Raw genomic sequence first — 9,685 nt, forward strand, 5'->3', positions numbered from 1 at the left:
AATATTGACCCTTTTCACCTTTCAAGAGTGGTAAGCAAGGGTTTCTAAAGCAAACTATAATATATAGTTCTTTACAAATGTGTCTTGTAAGAAGACAAGACTGTCTTGTAAGAATCATCATTGCCTTTAAGAATCTATGCTTTCATCAGCTTAAGAATTTTTTTTCATGGATATCTCTTTACAAGCCATCCACACTTTAAAAGATACTTGCATGTGGGCAGAAGAATAATTATTTTAGGGCTAACTTTCTGGTGGTGATATTCTATTGCCTATGCTATGTTGGCTGTTAGATAGTTAAAATACAGTCTTACACTCAAAACCTGATCATCTTGGTGGTCATTCAGAAATGACTCAAATACAAAAAAAATAATTGGGAGTAAGTGTTCTCAATTAAAAAGTATGCATTAATTTTAGTGAGAATATCTTCACTTTTAATAATAAAAGGCTAATTAACTCAGAATACATAAATGGGATTTAGTTTAAAGATTGTTTATTCCTTTTTTTTTGGTAAGCCACATAGCTTAAGCATAAAATTATCAGGGCTATAATTTATATTCTCAAATCATAACATTTATATAATCATAAGACTTTTATTAGAAAATTCATATCAGAAGAAAAAAATATAAGACAAAATATGTGATATATATGTAATATATGTATATATCTTGAAATGCTTTTTGTACTGCTAGTTCTGAAAATATTTTTAATTAATAAACACTAACAAAAAAAAGCCATTTTTGGGAGAGTAACTAGCAACCATTTCCTGCCTCCAATCCTCAGTAGCTATTCCCTGGGTGACTCTCAGCTTTTCATTTATCTCACAGCTCACCATATACTTTTTTCTTACACATGTGCAAGCAGCAAGTTCCAGTTTTCTTGGTTAGGGAAAAGATCATGGTTTATTAAGCATTTATGAAGCACTGGCCATGTTCGAGGCACTGTACAAGTAGAAGCAATAACATAACTTGCACCCTCAAGGTGTTTATGTTCTAATACAGAGTGATAATACATATAGAAGAGCAGTGCAAGGAGGATTATTTTGATAGTATTGATCTGATTACTGTTTACAGAACTAAAGTAGAAATCTAGGTTAGGAAGGAGGAAGTTAGGAATGTGGCATGACATAAAAATGGCTGGGAAGAAGCCAAGTGAGTCTGAGTCCAAGCCACATACAGTAAATGCTCAACAACCAGGCCCAGGGAGCCAGGGCTAAGAAACTGAGCAGGTAACCCCCCCCCCAAAAAAAAACACTATTAGAAAGCATTAAATTCTGTTTTAAATTAAGTAATTTGATACAAGAGATAACAAAAAGCCAATATAAAGCTTCTGAGAAAATGGTGTAATCAGAATGCTTCCCAAAGAGGGGTATTTTTCTACCTCAAGAAAATAGAATATGAGCAATTATTTGGTCCACCTTCTAACAAAAAAGACCAGGGAGAATTGTCTAAAGAATCCAATATGGATGCAGAGGGATGTTGATCAGTTTCATATAAGAGTGAATGAATCAATTTTAAAAATCCATTTATTAAGTACTCATTATGTTCTGAGAACTGTGCTAAATAAATTCTGAGGATGCAAATAGAAAAGGATAATTCCTGCTCAGGTCTTCCTCATTTCAGGTCTAACAGTTTATCCCCTGAGCCACCTAGCTGACTAAAACATATCTAGTTATAGACATCAGTTATATGAGAAGCAGTAAAATACAGTGAAATGATGGCTGAACTTGGTGTCAGGAAGATATGGACTTCTGCCTCTGACATTTACTAACCATGCCGGGGGTAAATTACCTAATCTTTCAGTGCCATGGGCAAGTCTCTAAGAATAAAGTAGTGGATGAATTATCTGTGGAGGGATTTTTCAATACTGAGAGTTCCATATCTTGATGAAATCATTGTTCCAGACTTTAAAAAAAATCAGGGTTATGCAAGTTAAGATGTCATATAAATAGCAGGAACTATGGGTCATTTCTCTCCTGGATGACTCATATCCTGAACTATATCAAAGAAAGTGAGAGATGAATCAACAAATCAATCAGTTAATCGGCAGAACGTTTATTCCCAACATCTACTTCAGAAACAAGACCAGAATGCCCTGTCACAGGGTGGGCTAGAGTTCTGCAAATTCAATGAGACTGAGTCAGTAGGTGAGTTAGGTGAAAATGTTTGATGAAAGGAAATTTGTTCAGAATGATTTTCATGAAGTATAGGGGGAAAGAATGACTGGGAGAAGAGAGGACAGTGGATATTGAATAGTTTATTACAGACTGGGAAAAAAGATGGGGAATGAGGGGTGTAGCATGCTTTAGAAATGAAGCACAAGTAGCAGTAGTAGATATCATTTAGGAATGGATTCAAGTGACTCAGAAACCATAGTATCATAGGCAGCATGTCTTACCCTTTGAAATTGACTGAAAGAGGGAAGAGTAAGCAAAACAATTCTCTCTGTCCTGAGTGAAGGCAAACATACTTCATACTTTTCTTTTTACCTCTTGTCTTCTCTTGTCTTCTCTTCTCTTGTCTTCTCTTGTCTTCTCTTCTCTTCCTTTCTTCCTTCTTTCTTCTCTCTCTCTCTCTCCTCTCTCTCTCTCTCTCTCTCTCTCTCTCTCTCTCATTTCTCACTCTAATCCATCTTCAACAGTGATTTTTCAATTTTCCTAAAGCAGATTCTGACTATGTCATTCTCCTACTCAGTAAATTCCAGTGATCACCTATCACCTCTAGATAGATTACAAACTCCTCAGTTTGGCATTTAAAGACCATCACAATGTGATCAATCTACTTTTCCAGATTTATCACAAATCATTCCTTTTCATATTCTGTGGTTCAGCCAAAATGCCTTCCTGACTGTTTATTATATCTGACACTCCACTTCTCATCTCCCATCTTTTGTACCATCTGTTTCTAACACTCTTTACTCACCTCTGCCTCTTAGAACACTTTGGTTTTCAGGACACCACTTTCTTTTGGCTGTCTTCCTGTATGTCTGACCTGATCAGTCACTTTTACTGGATCATCATACATTTCTTGCTCTCTTCTCTTCTTTCTCTTTTTCTCTGTCTCTCTCTTTTTACATAAACTTTCTTAGATATCTGATGAGTACCACTCCTTCATGAACTCTAAATTCCATCTAACAGAAACCACTAGTAATCCCCTCAAACTGTTGTTTTCTATTTCTTTGATAATCACATAACTAGTACGGGTCAGAAGCAGAAACTGAACCCAGGTTTTCCTAACTCCAAGGCCTGCTTTTTATCTATTATCATTCTGGCATTCATGAAAGATGATGTGGCACAATTAAAAAAAAAGAGCATTGGCTACAAGGGAGAGCTTTTGAGGATAGATGAGAGTGGAAATTTGGGGAAAGAGTGGGAAAGCAGTGATAAGGATGCAAAAATGAGGAAAAAAAAGAAGAAAAGAATCAATGAAACATTTAAAAAGTATACAGAAGAGAGTGTCAATATTGGTACTACCAAATTAAATTTGACATTAAATATATTAAAAAAACAAGCTAAAAGTAATAATTTTATAGTTGTCTTAAGAAATCCTCTTTTCCCAACCTTTGTATATGGAAATATTTATGGGTTTTTTTTTGATGATTTCCAAGTTCATGATGAAAAAAAAGAAGATAAAAGGCTATCTTTAAAGCTTACTACCCATGACCTGTAACCGTGTACAAACCCTTAAATTTCCCTGGACCTCAGTATCCTTGGGCGGCAACAAGGTATACTGAAAAGAATACTGGCCCTGGATTCAGAGAACCATCACTCAAATCCTATCTCTGATGCTCAATACATCTGTGACACTTAGTAGGCTACTTATCCTCTAATTTTTTCTTATTTTTTTCTCTAATTTTTTTAAAGAGGAGATTGGACTACATACTCAGGTCTCTTCCAGCTCTAGGTCTCTGATCCTACCATCTGCTCTGAAATCACATTTTAAGTAGTTTTAACTTTTTCAGGGAACATACTATGTTGGGGAGGTGGTTTAGATGTTTTCTGGACAGTGCCTCTGTTGGGTCAAAACAAAATGTATCATTTAAAAAACATACATGCTAAAGGGGGAAAACCCCCAAAACATACAGTTCTAGTTTAGGGCCAAATATCCTTAAAGCCTGATTGATGTTTGACTACAAAACAATCTTCCCTCTCCATGAAACAACATTTCCTAACATGTACATGGCAAAACCTAAACCAGCTGCTGTCCTACTCAGAGTTCCTAAAGAAAAATGCTGTGCCAAGTAGTGCAGCTGTTAGGAGTTCCTGAAGGGAGTGTAAATAACCCTTCGTGGGCAAGAATATAATGTACTTTGTTCTCTAGGGAGCGGTTGTCAATAGCAGGTGTCCATCTCTGTGGGAAACAAACAAAAACTGAACTGCTTGTTAGTTCCAGATGGTGGGGGCCCAAAATAGTAAAATGGGTACAGTATCTGATACAAACTGGGTTCTCATGAATCTCTCTATGACATAAGTTTACATTTGCTACATATTATTTTAGAACTTTTTTTTTCCTCAGTGCAATATTCAAAATTACATTCTAATTCTCCAAGTCCTACTGGTAACATCTGGTGTTCTCCTATTCTAACATCATTACTTAGCATCAAAAAAGAAAGTGGTTTCATTTCTTTAAGAAAAATACATTGGCTTTGCTCTCCCTTTCTGTTATGAGCAGACATTAGGTACATACAGTGGTTTTATTGAGGGTAAAAGTGTCTTACTGCTCATGGCTATGATTTTTGAAGAGGATGTTATTGATGCCACGTGAAGACACATTCTCAACTACTTAATGGCCACAGAATAGTTCAAATACTCAAACTTTATGTCTGAAATATCATCCAACTCCAGATGTTTGGGAAAAACAGAATGAGAATCAAGTACATACATTCACAATTAAACAGGATTTTTTTTTTCAAGTTTAAGAGTTAAATTACTTGGTTTTTTTCTATATCATTATAGGCACACATAAAATTCTGTACATACCTATGTATGTTACTTACAAAACAAAAAGCAGTGAAGACTTTCCAATGGTAAATTTTTTATCTAAAAACACTCTTTAAATGCTGGGTTTTAAGTTACTGGTTTTAACTTACAATACTTCAATGTCTCAAGGCTTGATTATATTGAACTTTTAAGAAAGTGTTTTAAAACTTTTTTTTTATGTTTTTGGTGAGTCAATTGGGGTTAAGTGACTTGCCCAGAATCACACAGCCAGTAAGTGTTATGTATCTGAGGCTGGATTTGAATTCAGGGCCTCCTGAATCCAGGGCCAGTACTCTCTGCACTGCGCCACCTAACTGTCCCCTATTTTAAAAGTTTGAACATATGAAGCACACTATCTAAGAGAAATTTAAAAATTAAAAATCTTTCAACAGAATGTTAATATAAATATTTTATTGGCATTGACAACTAAAGTTTATTAACAATACCTTCTTTTAAAAATTTTTACATATACACATATTTATATATTATCTATGAGACTATAAACCTCTCAAAAGTGTAGTGCTTACCAAGAAAAAGGCTAATGATTACAATTCTTTGAAAGGTTCAAATACCAAAGAAAAAAGATGAGAAGATACCCACATTCACTTCTTTGTAGAGGCAAGAAGTCCATGGATGTAGAACACTGCATATGTTTTCAGATATTTGGTAAATTTATGGGATCAGCTGATTTTTTTTTCTCTTTTTCCTTTTTTTTTTAAAGGTGGTTGTGGCTTTCTGGGAGAAGGGGCAGGGATAGATATGGTAAAATTTAGGTGATATGAAAATAAAAAATCTATCAACAGTTTATTTTTTTAAAAGAAAAGTTTAAATAACTCAGAATTATTCTATTATGTACATATATACACATAAATATATAGTATGCTTAATGAAAAAATGAATTTGAAAAAACTTGAAAGTTAAAAAAGGGCTAAATTTGGGAATCTTGTAAATATTGGTTTTTAATATATTGCCATGTCCTATTTTTAAAATGTGTCTAAAATTTCTTCATCTGACAAATAAAAAAGGCTAGATGATCTATAAGATTTCCCCCAAATCTAAAATAAAAATGCTTAAATATTTTAAACGTGCTAGACCAATAGTTCCCAAAATGTGGATTGTGGACCCCTGGGAGTCCTTGAGACTTTTTCAGGAGGACTTTGAGGTAAAGACTATTTTCATAATAATACTATATCATTTGTTGTTGTTGTTGTTGTTCAGTCAATGCAACTGTGTCTGACTCTTTGTGACCCCATGGACCTCATGGGATATTTTTGGTAAAGATACTGGAGTGGTTTTTCATTTCCTTCTCCAATGGATTAAGGCATATAGAGATTAAGTGACCTCCCCAGAGTTCCACAGCTAGTGTCTGAGGCTATATTTGAGCTCAGGCCTTCCTGACTTTAGGCCCAGGATTCAATCCACTGAGCCACCCAGCTGCCTCAACCAAGTCATTATTTGCCTATTAAAATATCCCCCTTTCCAACTACATATCTGTGTAAGGCCGGATTTTTTATCTACTTCAACCAAAATAACAATGGATTGATTCTAATAGCAGATATAAAAATCTAGCTATATTCTATTAAACCATGCATTAGATTTGCAAAAACACATAAAACAATGCCATTTTTCCCACTAATATTTTTGTTTTGCAAAAGTTATTTTTAATAAAATATGTTTTTAATGTTATTCATGGATTTTAATGGACTGATAGTTTAAACGAATTAATTGAATGAATTTTATTGAATAATTTAAAATTATCAAAAATAATTTTTAATTATTAACAATTTAAATCTATTTTCATTTATATTATTTTAATTTATTTTAATTATTAAAAATTATGTATACTTTAAGATGGAATAGTTTAAAATAAATTATTTATTATTTTAAAATAAATTCAATATTCTAAAACATTTATTAGTTTTAATTGCTAATGTGGTAAATATTGATAGATATAACTCATGTAAACAAAAGCTTACCAGGATTCTCAATAATTTTTATGAGTGTAAAGTGGTCCTGAGACTAAAAAGCTGGAAAAGTGCTTTTCTAGTATGAGACTATTCATAGATTTCTGGTGAACAAGTGAGCAGAACCAGAAGAATGATTTATGCAGTAAAAATGACTATGCAAAGAAAAATAACTTGGAAAGACTTAGTAACTCACATCAGTGTAATGGCCAAACCATTCACAATTCTATAGGACTAATGTTGAAGCGTACTGCCTATCTTCTGACAGTGAGGGTTAGGGACCCAAGATCCAGAATGAGATGAACATGTTTTGACATCATTGATGGGGAAATTTATTTTTTTCTTAACTATGCATATTTGTAATAAGAGTCTTGCTTTATATTTCTTTTTTTTTTTTTCCTTTTTTTCCAGAGGAAGGTGGCAGGAATGAGAGAAGGGTTGTGAATAGGTTTCCAAAAAATAAAAACTGAGAAGAGAATAGAAGGAAAGCCAGAAGGAATCAGAGACAAGCAGAGCAGCTTTAGAAGTTCATGATGAGCTTATTATAAAAAGAAAAGCAAGCTATATGTAATAGAAAGCTGCAGTTCCATGTACAAGTGACTCCTGTTCTTCAGTGTACATGTGAATGGTCATTTTATTTGGTATTTGTTAAGTTCAGAATGAAAAACAAAATAAGTATCTGAAAAATAATAGCATAGACATAAAACCAACATGGACAGACTAAAACTGAGCTTTTTACCAATCTGACATTGTTATCAAAATACTGAGTGTACATCTGACCATTTAAAAAGTCAAAAACAATCTCTTTCCATGTGTGGCACATAGGAAGTTCACTCAGATTTCTGCTACCTGCCTTAATCCTATTTTTAGAGCTAAATCAATCCCCTTCAACAACATGGAGATTATTGGGAAATCATCCTGAAGGAGATGCTTCACTATACCATGCTGCTACTTTCAATATATTAATAATAATAATTTATATAACCTTCAAAGAAAATGGAAGCATTTCCTAAGAGTATGGTGTCTTGCCTGATGTCATTATGTGGATGAGGAACTTGAAGTACTTCCTGACTCAATGGAAATGCTCTACTGACATCTCTTGCCACAATACAGTTCTAAGGAGCATCTTATATGTTTTGTTACACAAAAGTGAAAAAGTTTGGCTCCAATAGTGTTAACCAAACAGAAAACATGCAGTTTTGGTAGGCAATGATGCCAAAAAAAAATTTATAAGTCTTGCAAAAAGAACTGGAAGGATTTTAAATATATAACATAAAAATAATTTTTTTTTGCTGAGAAAGTTCTTGACAATAACATACTAAAATTGTTTTCAATGAGAGAAGTAATTAATTAAATGTGATAAATTAAATCCATCAATAATCACTCAATAATTTGATTCACTTGTTTCAACCTCCTCCCCCACATATTTTACCTTCTCTACTTTTCACTGGAAAGGCTCATACGCAACTAGAACCGGAAAGAGGCAAGCAACATGAGAGGGAAAGGGGCTTAAGAGGTCAGCTGGTGTCGAGAGAAATGGGCTTATAGTTACTTTAAAAACTAGAAAATCACTCATTGTTTATACACATACATTTGTTTATGTGTTATTTAGGTATAACTGTCATGCTAAGTAATTCATTTGTGGTAAAGCTTCAGGAAAAAAAAAGTTAGAAGTCACTTAAAGAACTCCAGTTGGTCCAGTTCATTGTTTGAACTTATCACCATTTGCTGGTTCATCTGACATCCATGAGTATTTTGTATGAAAAGTTAGAGTTTTTAAGAATGAAAGAGTAAAAATAAATATTTTCCTTCATTGTTGTGTGCATGAGTATGTTTGTGTGTATACACATGCACACACTTATAATGTGTTTTTGTGTATCTGTGGTTGTGTGTGTTTACATATATACAATAAATGAATGGAAAAATGAATACTGTCCATATTATGACATGTAGTTGGTTTGGAGTTAGTGTTATGGGACATGTATTTAGGAAAGGTACAGGAGATGGAAAATGAGTTGGCACTAGAACTGATAGGGGTAAGAAAGCCAGAGGGTTTGCATTTGGGAAATTGTTTTTAATAATACTAAGCTGCTCCATAGTGCAAAGACTCATATTTTCAACACAGATGATCTCTTGGTGCTACTTATTTATTGCAAATTTCAGCATATCCCAGTCTCTGAGGAATTAAGACAGTGACTGACTTTTTGTGCCTTCTACATTGAACAAATGTAGAACTGGAAAAGGAGATGAGTTGGTCACATAGCAGAAAAGAGAAAAAACACTGGGAAACAGCCCAACTGCTCTATGAGGGCCCTCAAAAAGGAAAACAAACAAACAAACAAGAGTAGGGGTTCCTAAACAGAAGTCCAAGAACTTATTTTTTTTTCAAAAAATATTTTGATATCTATATTTCAATAGAATTGGTTTCCTGTGTAATCCTATGCATTTTATTGTATGCATTTAAAAACATTATTCTGAAATAGGGTTTATAGATTTTACCAGACTACAAGTCTTTGAGTCCAAGACCCAAAAAAGTTAAGAAGTCTTATATAAAGGAAGATCTTAAAAAGATTTGCTGTGTATTCACTGGCAGATCTCTAGAAAGTGTGGACAAAAATGGAATAGGACAATAAAACATGTACAGATTAGGATCTGCACTGATTTGAGGAGTAGCCAACTCAATAAGATCACAGGGTTTGCTATCTATCTATCTATCTATCTATCTATCTATCTATCTATCTATCTA

At 33.7% G+C, this 9,685-nt stretch overlaps 1 protein-coding gene across 4 annotated transcripts in view; it reads right to left on the reverse strand.

The window, feature by feature from the left end:
• The window catches only part of CNKSR2 (connector enhancer of kinase suppressor of Ras 2), a 334,822-nt gene that overhangs the window by 218,842 nt on the left and 106,295 nt on the right, over positions 1-9,685 (reverse strand). The gene's annotated exons all lie outside the window — the stretch shown is intronic.

The sequence above is a fragment of the Vombatus ursinus genome, unplaced genomic scaffold (assembly GCF_900497805.2).
Source record: "Vombatus ursinus unplaced genomic scaffold, bare-nosed wombat genome assembly UNPS02001419.1, whole genome shotgun sequence".
Taxonomy (NCBI): domain Eukaryota; kingdom Metazoa; phylum Chordata; class Mammalia; order Diprotodontia; family Vombatidae; genus Vombatus; species Vombatus ursinus.